This window comes from Pelodiscus sinensis, chromosome 2, assembly GCF_052426305.1.
Source record: "Pelodiscus sinensis isolate ZL-2025 chromosome 2, ASM5242630v1, whole genome shotgun sequence".
In the NCBI taxonomy this organism is placed as follows: Eukaryota; Metazoa; Chordata; order Testudines; family Trionychidae; genus Pelodiscus; species Pelodiscus sinensis.
In genome coordinates this window covers 374,267-386,601 of record NC_143053.1, presented here as the reverse complement: position 1 = coordinate 386,601, position 12,335 = coordinate 374,267, and the positions used below count along the sequence as shown (strand labels likewise).

Below are 12,335 nucleotides of genomic sequence, written 5' to 3'. Positions count from 1 at the left end.
CCCCAGCATCAGCTTTCCACCATTGCAGAGAAATGGGATGCAGAGGGCTGGGAAGGTGTTGCAGTGGAGCAGAGCAGAGCAGAGCAGGCTGCCAGGTAGCTCTGGCTCCCATCACCTGTGTGGTGAGTGGGAAGGCAACCCCTGCGGCCACCAGCCAGGCTCCCCATAATCCTCTGGGACGCATTGCTTGGGGGCAAAGTGAGAGCAAGACCTGAAGCAGAAGGGGATTGCCCTCGGCCCCCGATCTGGACCTCTGGGCAAGGGAATTGCCCCATGCTGTGTACCCTCCCTGGGGCAGCCCTGGCTGGTGCTCTACACAGCCCAGCACTGGAACACCCCCTCTGCAGTGGGAACAGCCACTCCACGAGGGGAGGTTCTGGGGGCAGGAGCTATGTGGTGCAGGGCATTGCCAATTTTTCAACACCAAACACCATTCGCTATAATGGTATCCAGTCCGGAAGAGCTGGCAACCCTGGAGCAGGACAGTGAGGGTGGGTCACCTACAGCCTCAGGGCAGTAGCCAGGAGGTGCAGGTGGCAGTGTTGAGTGTGGACCAGAAGACGGTCATGCTGCCTGCTGGAGAGAAATGGTGCTCTGAAGGGAAAACCGCTGCCTGTTCCAGCTGCTGAGCATGTGGCCGCTGCCTGCTCATAGAGTTGTTTGGCCTGTGCTAGCACTACTTTCTGCTCTCTTGTGAGCAGGAACTGATTAGTGCCCATGCATGTGTGGGGGGGGAGGCAGCTGGCGGATGGGGTTGGGAGGCCATTGGACATGTTACTGAGCCTGTGGTGGGAAGGGGCAGTGGCTGGAGGATAGGGCTGGGGACTGCTGGAGTCAGTGTTCAGCTCAGTCCACATGGGGATGGGGTTGGGAACTGCCAGATCCCTAGTACTGAGCCCATGGTAAGTGGGCAGCCAGAGGATGGGGCTACTAGAGCTAGTGCTGCCTATGCCTGCTTAACATCCCATCCGTAGGCACACACAGCATAGGGCACCCCTAAATTTGGCACACCACTGTGGTGCTCTAAATGTAGCGGTAGTCTACACAGCTGAGTATGCTGCATATTTCTAAGGACAGTCCTGCACATATAGTAATCTGCCATCATTAGTGCTTTGTACAGCTCCACCCAACCTCCAAAAAAGGACAACCTTCTCCTTGTGAGTCTTTGCATGAGCAGGGCTCGATTACAGCAATTTGGGGTGCTAAACACATTTTCACATAGGATCTTTTCTGTGCCACAACCCTATTCCTTCATTTGATCATCCTACCCTTGCTCAGGATTGTAATGACTATGGCTAATGTCACCTGGTTATAGCCTAGTGGACCAGGATGACTTGACAACCTCAGAAAAGGTGGGCTTATAGGGAGGAGATGGAGGAAGACAGAAAAGGTAGGAGTTCTTAAAAAGGTGTTTACCAGTATTTATTTTATCTACACCATTTACATTTAGTCCTATTTCCTTGTAAATTATCCATGTTTTGTATACCCTGAGCCTTTTTACTCTCTAGAAAGTCCAAAATCTTTATAGGGAGGCAGAACACAGCTTGTGTCCAAACTCAGTACCTTCTTTTCCTCATGCAATGATCTGGTGCCCTCTCTGGAACTGTTCCCCCAACATCAGAATGAAGTGGGCCCTACATCCCTCCCACTTCCACCAGCTTCTGAGAGGATCTGTGATTGATTAGAGCCAGCCAGTTGTTTTTTTACCCTTGTGATAATTTACTCTGTCATAGTAACATATATATGAACAACTTGTTTTGCTATTAGGTGGTCTCCCCTCCTATGGCATCACTTCTATCTTCATACAAACTGGGTTCTGTCCAGAGGAAAGGACGACTCATTTCCTACACATCTGGACAATAAAGAGGAAATTACTCACCTGGGTGGAGTAACAACCGTTTTTCGGGATGTGTGTTCCTGTGGGTGTCCCCAGTAGGTGTTGGGTTGTCCCAGCACCGCAGATCAGAGTTTTCTTGAGGAGTGGTCAGCCGGACCACGCATGTGCAGCCCGCACCTCACATTGTTCATGCTCTTTTGTTCTCTCTCGCAATCTTGCTCCTGCCAGCATAGCCCTCTTGAACTATGGATTTTAATATGGGTCTTTTGGAGTCCGGTAGGTGTTCTAAGAGGGAGGTCAGCTTTGTGCAGTTATCAAAGTTGTGACTGGAAAGCAATGTTGCATAGTTGGCTATACTCAGGAGTAAGGTGGTGGAAGAATAAAGTTTTCTCCCAAACAGGTTCATACATTTATTATCTTTATCCGTCGTGTTTTTGTATTGTGGAAGTTTGGCCCTGTGTTGGGCAGCGTCGACAACTAAAGAATTTGGTTGAGGGTGGGATAGCAAAGATAGCCGTATTCAGAGTGATGATTGTGATGACGAGTTGAGTCATGCCAAGAATAAAACCTGTAGTATATTGGACTGTGTCATCTGTGGTAAAATCGCACTGGCAAAACATGCCGAGATGACGGATCGCTCCTGTAGTGCATCTGATGATGTATCGGTAGGTGTGGAGAATGCTGTGAGTGCAGTGATCCCCTTGAAGGAGGAGGAGGAGGAGAGTAAATTACATATCTTGTATAAGGAGATGGTGATAAATGGAACCTAGACGCATGGAGCCTAGTTTGTTCACATGGGGTGCGACCCCTGTCATTTATTGTTAGCTGAGGAGAAGGTGTTGCAGAAGACGGTGCTGGAGAAAACGTTAACCGTTCCAGACTCATTGGTGTCATTGAAGTGGAATTATAGGGTGCTTTCTTCGACACCAGGGGGCTGGACAAGACATATGGTACCTATAGTAAGATGAAGGCCTAAAACATAAGCCCATGCAACACAGGCCTGGCCTGAGGCCTGAAGCCTAGGTAACAATAGACAAAACATGGCTAACATAAAGCAAAGCTAAGCTGTGATAAGAGGCAGGCCCTTGCTCACAGAACTTGGCACAAACAGGGCTGAATGTGTAAAACACTAATTGGTAATAGGCCCAGGTGCAGAACAATAATTGGTACTGGTCAGAAGTTGAAATCATATGGTACCACCAGCTCATTAAAAAAGACCTTGGTACCCACTCCTCACAGATACAGACCCAGGTTCAGGAAAGGGTCTAAAATGATAACATGATGGATAGAGATGATCTAATCAAACTACGAGGTACAGGGTGATGGGTGCTATCTAAGTAGCGTCAGAGAGGGTGGCAACCTGATAACGTCAGTAGTAAGGTGTGATTTGTTTGTACCTGTATATAAGGTGGTGTCTTGCTGAGACAGTCTTTGTATGACCTGGGGGCAGTGGAAATTTCCAACTGATTGAATCATTCCATTGTTGCAAGTACACATGCACAGTGGTTCAGTAGAGTCTACTGACAACTATTACTGTACTTAACAATAAATCTGGCCTGGCACCTTTGAACCTTATGTGGTTTGTGGTCTTTGGGGGCCCTCTCGGGGTCTGCTGTGGTCATTGGGCCCACATCACTGAGCACACATGCAAGCATCCTTCTGTTTACCATCATCGACGGAGCCAGAGACCTGTGAGGACACCACAGCAGTAAATCCACCTAACTACAGTGCCGAAGATGCCCGTGACGCTGTGTGTGCTGAGCTGGTCAGTGCCGAGCTGGTCATAAGAACATAAGAACGGCCGTACTGGGTCAGACCAAAGGTCCTTCTAGCCCAGTATCCTGTCTACCGACAGTGGCCAGCACCAGGTGCCCCAGAGAGGGTGGACCGAAGACAATGATCAAGCGATTTGTCTCCTGCCATCTCTCTCCAGCCTCTGAAAAACAGAGGCCAAAGACACCATTTTATCCCCTGGCTAATAGACTTTTATGGACCTAACCTCCATGAAATTATCTAGCTTCTCTTTAAACTCTATTATAGTCCTAGCCTTCACAGCCTCCTCTGGCAAGGAGTTCCACAGGTTGACTACACGCTGTGTGAAGAACTTTCTTTTATTCGTTTTAAACCTGCTACCCGTTAATTTCATTTGGTGCCCTCTAGTTTTTCTATTTAGGGAACTAATAAATAACTTTTCTTTATCGGCCCTCTCCACACCACTCATGATTTTATATACCTCTATCATATCCCCCCTCAGTCTCCTCTTTTCTAAACTGAAAAGTCCCAGTCGCTTTAACTTCTCCTCATATGGGACCCTCTCCAAACCCCTAATCATTTTAGTTGCCCTTTTCTGAACCCTTTCCAAGGCCAAAATATCTTTTTGAGGTGAGACCACCACATCTGTACACAGTATTCAAGATGTGTGTGTACCATAGTTTTATACAGGGGCAGTAAGATATTCTGGGTCTTATTTTCTATCCCTTTCCTAATAATTCCTAGCAACCTATTTGCCTTTTTGACTGCTGCTGCACACTGCGTTGAAGTTTTCAGAGAACTGTACACGATAACTCCAAGATCCCTTTCCTGATTTGTCATAGCCAAATTAGCCCCCATCATACTGTACATATAGTTGGGGTTATTTTTCCCAATGTGCATTACTTTACACTTATCCACATGAAATTTCATTTGCCATTTTGTTGCCCAATCACTCAGTTTGGTGAGATCTTCTTGGAGTCCCTCACAGTCTGCTTCTGTCTTGACTATCCTAAACAGTTTGGTATCATCCGCAAACTTTACTACCACACTGCTTACCCCTTTCTCCAGATCATTTATGAATAAGTTGACAGGGATTGGTCCCAGGACTGACCCTTGGGGTACACCACTAGTTACCCCTCTCCAATCTGAAAATTTACCATTTATTCCTACCCTTTGTTTCCTGTCTTTTAACCAGTTCTCAATCCAAGAAAGGACCTTCCCTCTTATCCAATGGCCATGTAATTTACACAAGAGCCTTTGGTGAGGGACCTTGTCAAAGGCTTTCTGAAAATCCAAGTATACTATATCTATTGGATCCCCCTTATCTGCATGCTTGTTTAGTAAGACAGGATTTCCCTTTACAGAAACCATGTTGACTTTTGTCCAACAAATTATGTTCTTCTACATGCTTCACAATTTTATTCTTTACTATTGTTTCGACTAATTTGCCCGGTACTGAAGTTAGACTTACCGGTCTGTAATTGCCAGGATCGCCTCTACAGCCCTTTTTAAATATTGGTGTCACGTTGGCTACCTTCCAGTCATTAGGTACGGAAGCCGATTTAAAGGATAGGTTACAAACCACAGATAATAGCTCAGCAATTTCTCATTTGAGTTCTTTTAGAACCCTTGGATGAATGCCATCCGGTCCCGGAGATTTGTTAACATTAAGTTTTTCTATTTGTTCCAAAACCTCCTCTAATGACACTTCAATCCGGGACAGTTCCTCAGATTCGTCACCCACAAAGGACGGTGCAGATTCGGGAATCTCCCCAACGTCCTCAGCCGTGAAGACTAAAGCAAAGAAATCATTTAGTTTCTCTGCAATGGCTTTATCGTCCTTGATTGCTCCTTTTATAGCTCGATCATCTAGGGGACCCACAGGTTTTTTAGCAGGCTTCCTGCTTCTAATGTACTTAAAAAACATTTTATTTCTTTTTTTTTTGGTCGGTGTTGAGGTGGGCAGTGCCGACGTTGTTGGCAAGTGTGTGGATGGTTCCAACGTGGAAGGTGCTGATGTTGCTGGTACCGTAGTAGCCAGTGCTGTCACAGGTGGTGCTGACCGGCAGACTGTTACAACTGTTGATGGCACCGTTGTAGATTTTTGTCACAATTTTGGTTCTGAAAGTGACTTATGTTTGGGTGCCACAAAGTCAGACATGCCAGGCTTATCATTGACACTTAGTTGTGCTGATGGTAAAGACCACGTTGGCAAAGCTCTTTTCTGAGCTGGAGCCAGCTGTGGTGAAACAGTCTTCCTTGTCTCTGCCCTAGCGGAGTGGAAACTGCATAAGAATACTCCAGCGGCTGAAGCGCCTTGTCGAATAAGAACATTTTTAGCCTCATCTCCCTGCCCTTATGTGCCCTAACTGTCAACTTGGCACAATGGACACATTTCTGAGGCACATGAGCCTCGCCGAGGCACTTGATACACTCAGCATTACCGTCCAAAGCTGGCATGGCGTCACAGCATGTGGCATACTTCTTAAAACCGGAAGAGCCTGGCATGGCTAATTATATAATGAACTGAAGATAAACTTTTTTTTGAACTATTAAAAACGAACTATAACAACTAGAACCATAAAAACTAAACAACGATCTGATCTATTCCTCCTTGCAGGAGGCATAAGGGATTTGTTGAAAAAGGCTTTCTTTCTCGACAGATCCCCCTCTAGACTGCCACATTTTGCTGACAAAGTGCTGAGTTGGCAAAAACAGCAGCCATTTTTATTTAAATTAAGCACAGGATATGTAAATCTCCGCTTCATTTGCAATGTCGACCTGTCTAATCTGCATTCCTCTGCCGACAAAGGGATGCAGTCTAGACATACCCCCAGTGCCACATAATCTGCAGTGACCTGCTCAAGGTCATTCTTGGCAGTATTGTTGGTTTCTATGTGGAGAAGTAGGAAGGGGTAGCGGTACAATCTTGGAAGACTCTTGAACACACTCTGAATTCTAGTTCCAGGCAAGAAGCACACTTTTAGAGTTTCCCAGTCTGGATGGCAGATGGATGATTCCATCTCCCTTAAGAGTGAATCCCTGATCACCATCACCTTTCTCCTTCTCTTGGGAGTGGGGGTCATGAAACCCCATCTCTAAGACTATGCATCCCATGCCTTCTGGTTGATGGGGTCTTCTTCTGTTCTTTTCCTTTAGAGGTCTCTTCCAAAGCATTCTCCACTGTAGTACCTGTTCAGAGAGCCTGAAAACGGTTACTTACCTCTATCTTGATTGGGAATACCCAAGTTGTCTTTGTTCTCCTGGAGGTCATATGCTGCCTGTAGTAAGCTGAGGGATGGTAACATAAAATCAACAGGCCTCAATAAAGGCCTGTAACACAAAAACAGCAGGCCTGAAATCTAGTGAGCAAGACTTTGGCTCAGAACTGCAAGCAGGAAAGAGGGTTGGTTAAAGAGAAATAGTATAAGTCAGGTCAAGCATAAAGAACGCTAAAAGGTACCAGGCACAGGTACCTAGCACAAGTTGCAAGCACATTTCAAAGGGTTATAACAGAAAGCCTCGCTGAGAAACATCTTGGCACCAACCACCTCCCCTCAAATGAAGCACATACTGACCTAGATTCAAGACCAGGTTGAAGTTGAGAGCATGAAGAATTGTAATTAAACCCCCCTTCTGTGAGGTAAGGGTGGTAACCAGATAAGAGAGAATGGGAACCTGATACATTAGTGATGTGTGACTTGTTTGTACCTGTATATAAAAGTGCACCTCGAAGGGTTTTCACTGGCTGACCATGGCGCTGGATGGCGCTTAATGGGTGTTAGCACATTGCAATGGTTTATATAAGGTGTAGTGGTGCAGCAGTGAATCTGTTCACTGACAACTGTTAGTGTATGCCTTTTGGCAATAAACCTGCTTGGGTGATTTCAATCCTTATCTTATTTGTGGTCTCTTGGGGCTCTCTCAGGAGTGTGTCGTGTTGACTAATTGTGCGTGGTTAATGCACTAGACAGGGGAACAAACTCATGCATGCACACTGCTGAAAGCTTATCATCGACGGAGTAGAGGACCTGTCAGGAACCCATCAGGGTAAACTCCGAAACCCTGAATGACGACAATGAATTTTCTTCCCTGTTCTGTACTGCTCTTTCTGATTCTCCAGCATGCTGTGCCGCAGTATCAAATGCTGCCTTGTGTCCAGAAAGTCTTCAGTTTCTCTGATGGAAGAGAGGGTTGATACTTAGGTCTCTAGTCCTTTAACCTTCTCTTCCAATATGGAGACCAACTTGTATTTCATACAGATGAAGTCTCTTCCACCCTCTGGAAGGAAGACAAACATGGCACATCTTGTGCAGTTACAACAGCTGCTCACTCACTATCCATACTGTCTTCCTTCTGAGAGACTCCTCAGAGTGCCCTGAAGTTTGAAAGAGAGAAAAAACAAAAAAAGAAAGAAAAAAGAAAACCCCCAACCTCTGTGAGGCTCCACCAAGGTGTGGTTCTTTCCTATCTTCATCATCATCTTTGTTAAATTTGAGTTCTCAGGAATTCATTCTGCATTCAGAATACGAAAGAGGCCCCTAGGAGATGTGCAAGGATCTGATCTCTTTCCTTTCTTAGTCACCCAGGCTCTTCAAAGCCAGCAGCTGAGTTGTCCCATAGCAGAGTCCCATTTCCCAGGTACAGTGAGGTATCGCTCAAAGGGGCTTTTCCTAGTGGAAGGCCATCCTTCCCAGGGCATCTTGCTCAAGCCTAAGAAGTTCTTCCTTTTCCCTTGCCTCCATCCCCATCCATTAGAGCAAGAAGAGTGACAGAGTCTTCCTCAGCACACCAGGGTCCTTGTCACCTTGTGTGGTATGTGTGAGGCCTGCCATGTCTTCTCTCTGATGGAGGCTCTGCAGTCTCAGACAAATGTTACTACAGTGGTTACACTTGAGTTATATTTTCAAACTTTACTTAGTAACTATGAGTGCTAGAAAACTTTTTTTTATGGAAGTGAAGGTTCTGGCTTCAAGTGACTTCAGGATCTGGGGCCTAAGGAATGGGTTTATAATGCCTATGCAAAGCAATTATGGAGCACAACCCACCTTCATAGCCTATGAAGCAGGCTCCTACCTCACTAGTATCAGAAGGGCTGACTTCATCAAATTGCTGCTTTCAGAAGGGAGAAGGGATTTGGGAATGAGGGTAGGTGCACTGACTACTAGGAGGAAGATGTTGGGTATGTAAGAGAAAGGCAATTGATCAGTGTGTGAAGATAGGAAGAACACAAGAGGTAATAGGTAAAGCTATGATTTAGTTACGAATATTTTAGTAAAAATCATAGACAAGTCACAGGCAACAAACAAAAATTAATGGTTTGTGACATGTACATGGCTTATAGAATACATTCTCGTGACTAAATCTTGAGGAGGGCACTGCTAGGGACATCCTAGGGGGACCACTGCTGGGGGGGAGTAACTGGAGCCAGCAGCACCAGTTGCCTCGGGGTCGCTGCTTAGAGGGAGTGTGTCTCCAGGGCTATCAGTTGCTGGGTCCCACCCGAGGAATGCTGCCAGGGCCGCCAAGCAGCCGCTGCTCCTGCTGTATCCAGGATCACTGCTCAGGAAGTCCCAGGGCTAGCTGTCTGGGGCCACCTAAGCAACAGCCAGTCCAACTAGACCTGAGTCTGCTTGAGTGGCTGACTGTAGGGCTGCTCCAGCAGTGGATAGTGTGCCAGGCCCTGAGGTCAGCCATGTTGGCCTCTAAAGAAGTCATGGAGGTGATGAAAAGTCACAGAATCTGATTTCTGCAACCTCCATGACAGATATGAAACTCTACTAATCGGTAAAAGTTAATTAAACTAGAAAAATGAAACCTAAAATGTTAGTTATTAAATTAAAATACGAAATTATTTTAATTTCAAGGCTGGGAGGTCTGCTGCCACCACTGCAAATAGGAAACGTAGGGTAGTGGTGGTCGGAGACTCTCTTCTGAGGGGGATGGAGGTGCCCATCTGTCACCCTGACATTTCATCTTGGGAGGTATGCTGTCTGCCGGGGGCCTGTATCCGAGATGTTATGGGGCACTGTCGAGGATTATCCAGCCCTCTGACTACTACCGCATGCTACTCATCCATGTGAGCACAAATGATACTGCGAGGTGTGACACTAAGTGGATCAAGAGTGACTACAGGGATCTAGGAGTACGGATTAAGGAGTTTGGAGCACAGGTGGTATTCTCTTCGATCCTTCCTGTCAAAGGTAGGAGCCCAGGCAGAGACAGGTGCATCCTGGAGGTGAATGCCTGGCTGTGAAGATGGTGTCGCCAGGAGGGCTTTGGCTTCCTCGACCATGGGATGCTATTCCAGGAAGGATTGCTAGGCAGAGATGGCGTTCACCTTTCGAGGAGGGGGAAGACCTTATTTGGACACAGAATGGCTAACCTAGTAAGGAGGGCTTTAAACTAGGTTCGATGGGGACAGATGAGCAAAGCCCACGGGTAAGTGGACAACATGGAGACCTGGGAGATGGGTCGGAAATGGGAGGGAGTGTGGGCTATAATGGCAGAGAGAAAGGAGGGTCAGGGCAAAACTGGGAGGCAAGGTCAAATCAGTATCTTAGATGCCTATACACAAATGCAAGAAGTATGGGTAATAAGCAGGAAGAACTGGAAGTGCTAATAAATAAGTACAAGCAGGGGAGGTTTAGATTGGACATTAGGAAAAAATTCCTAACTGTCAGGGTGGTCAAATATTGGAATAAATTGCCAAGGGAGGTGGTGGAATCTCCCTCTCTGGAGATATTTAAGAACAGGTTGGATAGACATCTGTCAGGGATGGTGTAGACGGAGCTTGGTCCTGCCTTGAGGGTGGGGGGCTGGACTCGATGACCTCTTGAGGTCCCTTCCAGTCCTATTATTCTATGATTCTATGACATTGTTGGCATCACAGAAACTTGGTGGGATAATACACATGATTGGAATGTTTGTATGGAAGGGTACAGCTTGCTCAGGAAGGATAGACAGGGAAAAAAAGGAGGAGGTGTCGCCTTGTATATTAAAAATGAACATACTTGGAGTGAGGTGGAGATGGACATAGGAGACGGAAATGTTGAGAGTCTCTGGGTTAGGCTAAAAGGGGTTAAAAACAAGGGTGATGTCATGCTAGGAGTCTACTACAGGCCACCTACCCAGGTGGAAGAAGTGGATGAGGCTTTTTTTAAACAACTAACAATATCATCCAAAGCCCAAGATTTGGTGGTGAATGGGGACTTCAGCTATCCAGATATATGTTGGGAAAATAACACAGTGGTGCACAGACTATCCAGTAAGTTCTTGGATTGCATTGGAGACAACTTTTTATTTCAGAAGGTTGAAAAAGCTACCGGGAGGAAGCTGTTCTAGATTTGAGCCTAACAAATAGGGAGGAACTGGTTAAGAATTTGAAAGCGGAAGGCAGCTTGGGTGAAAGTGATCATGAAATCATAGAGTTCACAATTCTAAGGAAGAGTGGAAGGGAGAACAGCAAAATAGAGACAATGGATTTCAGGAAAGCGGATTTTGGTAAGCTCAGAGAGATGATAGGTAAGGTCCCATGGGAATCAAAACTAAGAGGGAAAACAAGTTAAGGGCCCAAAAGCAAGCTATTCCGCTGTGTCAGAAAATATGGCTAAAGACCACCTTGGCTTAGCCACAAGATCTTGCATGATCTAAAAATAAAAAAGGAATCCTATAAAAAATGGAAAGTAGGACAAATTACAAAGGATGAATATAGGCAAACAACACAGGAATGCAGGGGCAAGATTAGAAAGGCAAAGGCACAAAATGAGCTCAAAGTAGCTACGGGCATAAAGGCAAACAAGAAGACTTTTTATAAATACATTAGAAGCAAGAGGAAGACCAAGGACAGCGTAGGCCCACTGGTCAGTGAGGAGGGAGAAACAGTAACAGGAAACTTGGAAATGGCAGAGATGCTTAAGGACTTTTTTGTTTGGTTATCACCGAGAAGTCTGAAGGAATGGCTAACATAGTGAATACTAGTGGGAAGGGGGGAGGTTTAGAAGATAAAATAAAAAAAGAACAAGTTAAAAATCACCTAGAAAAGTTAGATGCCTGCAAGTCATCAGGGCCTGATTAAATGTATCCTAGAATACTCAAGGAGCTGATAGAGGAGGTATCTGAGCCTCTAGCTATCATCTTTGGAAAATCATGGGAGTCAGGATTGATTCCAGAAGACTGGAAAAGGGCAAATATAGTGCCCATTTAAAAAAAGGGAAATAAGAACAACCCAGGAAACTACAGACCAGTTAGTTTAACTTCTGTGCCAGGGAAGATAATGGAGCAAGTAAGAAATTGTTATTCACCTTGTGCAGTAACATCTGTTCTTCGAGATGTGTCCCCCTGTGGATGCTCCACTACAGGTGTCGGGCTTGTCCCGGTGCCGCAATCCGGAAAGTTTTCACCAGTAGTAGCCCCTCCGGAGGACCGCGCATGCGCAGAGGCGTCCCGCGCCGTTCGTGCCTTTTCTGCATCGCGTGGTCCGACACGCCAGTTCCTCCTAGCCAGAACATCTGAAACAGAGAAGAAAAGAGCTCCAAAGCAGGGAAGAGGGCGGGTCTTGGAGCACTCATAGGGACACACATCTCGAAGAACAGATGTTACTGCACAAGGTGAGTAACAATTTCTTCTTCTTCGAGTGATGTCCCCGTGGGTGCTTCACTACAGGTGAGTATGAAGCAGTAACCCAAACAGCTGATCGTGCTTCAGAATTATCTGCGCACAGAAGAAAGAACTGCTTGAGCGACTG

The 12,335-nt window shown here is 46.0% G+C and overlaps 1 protein-coding gene across 1 annotated transcript in view; it reads right to left on the bottom strand.

Moving 5' to 3' along the window:
* The window catches only part of IQANK1 (IQ motif and ankyrin repeat containing 1), a 159,151-nt gene that overhangs the window by 66,825 nt on the left and 79,991 nt on the right, over positions 1-12,335 (bottom strand). The gene's annotated exons all lie outside the window — the stretch shown is intronic.